Here is a 6,364-nt window from a genome sequence, read left to right as displayed (position 1 = left end):
CACAGCCTCCTTGCTCTTCTCTGGACCTGCTCCAGCACCTCAAGCTCCTTCCTGAGCTGAGGGGCCCAGAACTGGACACAGGACTCAAGCTGTGGCCTCCCCAGGGCTGAGCACAGGGGCAGAATCCCTTCCCTGGACCTGCTGGCCACGCTGTTCCTGAGCCAGCCCAGGATGCCATTGGCCTTCTTGGCCACCTGGGCACACCTGGGCACACTGCTGGCTTCACCAAGCTCCAGGCTCTGTGGACTTCAGCAGAGGTGATGCTTGACCTGTTGGGAACTGATTGTGTTTGTCCCCCTGGCTCTCTATCAGCTCTGGTTTTGTCTCTCTGAGTGCTGCTGGGGCCATCCCTCCAGCTGCACACGGGACAACTCTGTACTTGGAATAGGGTGGAATGCCAAGATTTATCTGGAGAACTGCAGCTTTAGTATGGAGAGGTGATTTCACCCAAGCTCAGCTGTGAGGTGTCCATGGTGTGCTGTCAGGGGGCTCCATGCCCAGGTTGTTCTGTTCCAGGGTAAGTCACCAGAGCAGGGCTGCCCCCCAAACCCGGTGAGGCTGCCTGCCTGGATAAAAGCAGCATAAATGCAACAAGACAGCACAAAATAATCTATTTAACCACCAGGCCACATCCATCCTTCCTGCAGTGATGGCAGAGGAGCTCCTCCCAGGAGAAGTTTGGCCCACTTTGCCTCATTAGTTTCTCTCATGCTGACACTTGCTGACATTTGCTGCTGACACTGCCCAGCCGTGGCTTCACATTCTGAGCAAATATTTTGCTTGGAATGGAGAAAAACTGCTCTGAGGAGCTTTTGTGGGTATGTGGGAACCCAAACTGCAGCTGGATCCCCTGTTCTCCCTCGGGCTCCTGTTTATTACCTGATTCTTTCCATGCTACGGCCTGGGAAAGTGATGCTCTCACTCTCTGTAAACTCTTAGCCCGAGCTCTGGTTTTAGGGCTGAAACTGCTTCCCCAGGTCATGCAGAGTTGTGCTGGGGGTTTGGCACAGGTCTGACTGATGCTGTGACAAGTGGTCAGAAGGAGGGAAGGGCAGTAAGTCCCTTTGGCTGTAGCAGGTTATGAACTAATGTTCTATACCCAGCTTTGCTCTGGCAGGGTGCTGGGTACCACAGTGAGGACACAGCCTGCAGCACTCTCCTTGACCAGCTCTGGGGCCATTTGGAGATAGGATGCTTGAGCATCTTCTAAGGTCTCAGTTCCTGGATTCTCCAGTTTGGGAGTTTCCTTGGGAATCTGGCTTGCACGGGAGGGAGAAAGAAACCTAGAGAAAAATGTGGATATTCAGGACCCACTAAAGTGAAATTGTGAGGACTAAAATGGTCCGGACTTCTAGATGAGAGCACACAGAAAACGTTTTGATGCTTTGTCAGGCCCTTGAGGCCTTGGGTCACATCCTCTTGACAGGGAAGCTGAGAGAGGGTTTTGTGGTGGGGTCAGTCTGAGGCCTTGACCACAAAGCAGGTTGAGCTGGTGCCCTCCCTGCCTGCACAGACAGCAGCTCTGGGGAGAAAGGCCACAGGATCCGCAAAATCCCATCTACCAGACCTCACCCCACCCCTTAGCCTGGCAGCATCGGGGAGGGACAAAGAGAAAAATAGTAAATATTTTTCAGAAAGATCCAGGGACTGTCCCTCCTAGCCAGGAACTGTTGACAGGTTTTGGTGACGCCCTTCACCTAGGCCAGCTAAGAGGGGGGCAGGAGGTGCAGCCTCTGCAGTCGGGTCCTGCTGCTGAAGGACTGCACAAGAGGCTGCCGGAGCCTTTTGTCAGGAAAAAGCCTTTATGACTATATTTGTGCAGGCAGCTTTAAACACTCAGACCTTTATTCTTTCAGGCTTTCAAACTAAAGGTCATTTTCTCTTCCCTTCCAGAAAAAAAAAAAAAAAAAAAAAAAAAAAAGTGAATTCCTCTTGACGCAGATCCCCTTCCCCTCTGGATGGGAGTTCAATTGTTCTTGCAAGCAAACTCCAAATCTGCCTCTTGCATTCACTTCCTTTTTCCTGCCTGAAAGGAAACAGAGATTTCTGACTCTGTGAACTGGGCCTTTTTTTAAGGATACAAGAAAATAGCCAACTGCTAATTCAGTGCAGTGCTATGCACTTTAGCATGCTGCACGGCAAAACAAAAGAAAGAGAAACATATCCCCGCCCTTCCCAGCTGAATTGTAAACTGCACCCTGATTTGAGTATAATGGGTATTTATGAAAGGTATACTAAAACATTTACTGAAGCCCAATGCAAACCAAAACCCTTCAGTCAGGAAGTTTTTAGCTACCAAAAATAATCACTAAGCCCTGGCTAATATTTTTAACGATCGTGTGTTCTTGGGAATTTCCTCTTCCCTCTGTGGAGATAAGTGATTAAACAAAATAAAGGCAGTGGCCATTTTGATACCCTGCGATGTGTCAGAGAAGAGATGTATCAACAGTTCTTTTTTTGTATCTTTTTCCTAAGACTAGACTTCTGCATTCACTGTCTGACTTGTCGGCTGAATTCCACTTCTCTATTATGTTGCTGAAATCCCGTGAAGTCAGCAGAAAAGTTTCCTGGGTAGGAGTTTTAAGCCAAGGTATTAGATCCACTAATGGGAAGACACTTATTTATTACACGCCTTATTAATTTTATAAAAAAAAGACACTGAGCTCTATTCAGCTGCATGTTATTTGGCTTCATCATTTCTGTAGCACGTTGTTAGTGTAACATCCTGTCCATTCTTCAGACCTTCTCCACCGAGACCTCCTCTGGACTTAGTCCCACACAATCAGAACCAGTCCTTCGAGTGAGTTTTTCAATACACCAAGTATTTCTGATGTAGAAAACTTTTAACCAGCTTCGAGTGTTTTGTTCTGCAACTGGGAAGCTTTAAAATGTCAATTTTTGTTGTCTGTGGTGAGCTGCTGGGAAAGGGAGTGTCAGCTGCAGGCAGGGATGGAGGAGGGCTCCAGGACCCTGGTGGAGGATGGAGCAGCACAGAAGTTGCCTCCCCAGGATCTTGACAGCATTTTGTGCTGTGCAAATAACTCTGTTGTGGCAAGAGGGAAATGCTTCCTCTTTTGGTGCTTTCACTCAGAAGCCAGCATTGTGTGGGCCAGCACAAAGGTGCTGCTCAGCTCTCCAGATTTTGATGCAAGAAAGGGGCAGTTGGATTAACTGAGTGAAATTTTGGCAGTGGAAAATGTTTTTCCCATCTTTCTGTGCTGGTAGGAAGGCACTAGGGATGTGCAGGGGCCTCATCTCCTCATGTTCCTGGGAATCCTGGGGAACATTTCCCAGCCTGGTAAGGAGCCCAGGCACTCAGGTCCCTGTTCAAGCTGTGATAATCCTGCTCCATAGGGACCTGCAAGGAGAAAAGCCCTCACGTCCCAGTCCTAGGAGCTGAGGAAACATCCTTTGTCCTTGAATGGACAAGAAGACACTGAAACCCCCTCAGTGTAGATCTAATCCACCCTGTGTGTCTTTCCATTGCACGTGGGTTTCAAAAAGATATGGTCTTGCTCAAATATTTTCTGAATGCCTGATACCTTTCTGCAGAGGGGGAAGGTATCAGTGAGTGATACAAAGCTGCTCTGGCAGGACAACACTGAAACCTTATCTCTCACCAAAGGGCAGATAAAGGAGCCCTTTAATGAGCAAAAGGGATGCTCTGGGCTTTTTCCCATCTCTGTCCTCGATGTTATCACAAGAGCAGCCCCAAGGCATGGCCACATCCCCAACCTTGGGTACCCCAGTGGTACCCCAGACCACTTGCTTGCAGAGCAGGGGAGTTTGACCCCCAGGCCAGGGTTTGCTGTCAGTGCAGGAGACACCAACTTGCACATTATTTAGTCTCTGCTCCTTGTCTCCCTCACTTTCTCCCCCTCTCTTATCAGCCTTTCCTTGAACTCTGTCAAGAGCAAGAGTGAGGGGAGAGGCTGAGCCTGTGGGGTTGTTCACATGAAGCACAGGGAGAGCTGGTGAGAGACTCAGCACAAGACCTGCCCACCAGCCATGCAGGAATTTATTTTTCAGGGGGAATCACACACAAGCCTCTTGGTAACCTGGACGCAGCCCTGGGAATGCTTCAGTAGTGTCTGGGGATGGCTCTGAGTCAGGAAATCACAGACACATAGGGTGCCTCATGGCAAGGTCTGGCTGCTCTCACCATGCCCCTCTTAATTGTAGGAGAAGACTTCCTGCACCAAAATCGTGGAGGAAAACTGATCCAACATGGCCTCAAACTCCAAGGGATCAGTGTGGGCAGGAGTTACACTGGAGCAGCTGACAGGGGAGAAGCATGTCACACTAATTGGCTACTGCTAATTAGGAGCCAAAACCCCTTCCATCCCCCTGCTCCATTCACGCCTGATCAGCCCTGAATGTCACTGAGCTGGAGCAGAACACCAGAGCAGGTTGGTGGCCTTTGGAAAAACACGTGTCCTGGCTCTGCCTCTGGTGGGTCCTGCTGCCACCATGGGCTACCAGGAAGGTCACCCTGGAGCAGATACCACCAGGAGGTTTGGGGACACTGGGGAGGTGGGGACATGGCTGTGGGCATGGCTGGGCACAGCCAGCTCTGAGGTGTCAGCACCCTAAAGCTCCCTCCCCCCCTCCCTCCCTCTCTCAAACCTTATTTGAGCCATGGATAACACCCAGGTTTTCCCTAAAAACAACTTCCATGGGAGGATAGGGGCTGCCAGTGTGCCTTCAAATTTAAAAACACCCATTCATGGTTTCAAATTTAAAAACACCCGTCCATGATCTCAAATTTAAAACCACCATCATGATTACATATTTTAAAACCCCGGTCCATGATCTCAAATTTAAAACCACCCATTCATGATCTCAGGTTTAAAAACACTCACAATTTCCAACTGAAAACCACCCGTTCATATGGCCCCTGCTGACTGCTTCCCGCTGGAGCAGCTCCTGCTGAAGTCACTGCAGACTGGATAAACAGGAAATGTATTCCACACATCCCATTCCACTCCTGAGGCTCCTGAGGATGGAGCAGTCCTGCTTCATGCTCAGCTTCGTGTGTCACTGAAGAGGTGTGGGTGGCTGATGTCCTAGCCATGCACTGTCACCTGTGTCCATCCTGGGACAGATGGCATGGGGCCAAGCTACGGTTGCTCCCACTGATAAAATTTGTGTTTTTCCCAGAGTTCGCAGTTTGGAGGAGGTGGGGAAGGTGCTGGGGGCCTTTGTGAAGGCTCTGTACGTTGCAAGATGGAACCTGATGATAGTGGAGAAAGCTGGAGCTGAGTTTCAAGGGTCCAGCAGCTCTGCTCTGAAAGCAGCATCCCCCTCGCTGCCTTCATCTATGCAAGCCCTGCAACTTTCCACAGGGAGCTGCTGCTTAAAGCTTAGCTCTGAGCACAAAAGCAGAGTTGCAGCCTCCCTGCAGGTTCGTGGAGCATGCACAGACAAAAAAACCCCCAGTGTTTCACGCACAGCTGAGCACAAACATGTGCTGGTACCTCCAGGGGACTCCCTGGGACAGATGCACTCCCACGGAGTCCATCAGCTGGGGACCAGCTTGCCTGAAGAGAAAGATGGGCAGCAGAAAGCAGCCTGAAAAAAAAAACCAACCTCAAAACACCACAACCCACAACCCCATCTGCCAAGGAAAACAAGCAGGGCCTTTCTTTAGCTGCGCATTTATATAAATAAACACAGGAATATTTTGCAACTCCCGAGGGACTGGCCCAGAGGAATATTTTTGCTGAATAAGGGTGGGAGCAACCCTCTGCTCACCGTAAGCCTGCGCACCAGAGTTTGGTGATGCAGAGAATGGGAGGACCTGGGAATGTGTGGGGTGAGCCGGGGATGTGGCTCTGCTCCAGGGGAGCTCCTGGTGCCACATGTCCCCAAATCCATGGTGTGCTGCTCTGCTGGGACGGGGAGAGCACAGAGAGGCTGCCATGAGAGTCTCACTGCCCACAGCAGCAGGCAGAAATGAGCTGGCAGTGGCCTCATCATGTCCTCTGTGAAGAAATATCAAGAAATAATTACCACCTCCAGAGCCCTTGTGTTACAAAATGTCTCCTTTCCTAGCAGAAAGCCTGGGTCGAAGTTGCAGCTTCCAAATAAAAATATTCCTCCTTTGGCCTTCCAGACACACAGGAAGATGTGTTGAATTTGAAATCACAGTCAGCTTTGAAGCAGAATGGTCTTGAAAATCAAGGTGCCGGGGCAGCCGTTTCCCTGCCCCTTTGTGCTGGAGGCGCCATCTTTGCTGGGTGGTATCCCACAGGTTTAGTGGCCCACACTGCCTCTACTTCGCTCTTTCCCAACACAGGGACAGTGTGACAGGGGGGTGACAACCCATCCGACAAACTGACTGAATGCTGAGGTGCCACCCAAG

Source organism: Calypte anna, chromosome 17 (genome assembly GCF_003957555.1).
Source record: "Calypte anna isolate BGI_N300 chromosome 17, bCalAnn1_v1.p, whole genome shotgun sequence".
NCBI lineage: Eukaryota > Metazoa > Chordata > Aves > Apodiformes > Trochilidae > Calypte > Calypte anna.
Note: the sequence above shows the minus strand (reverse complement) of the source record.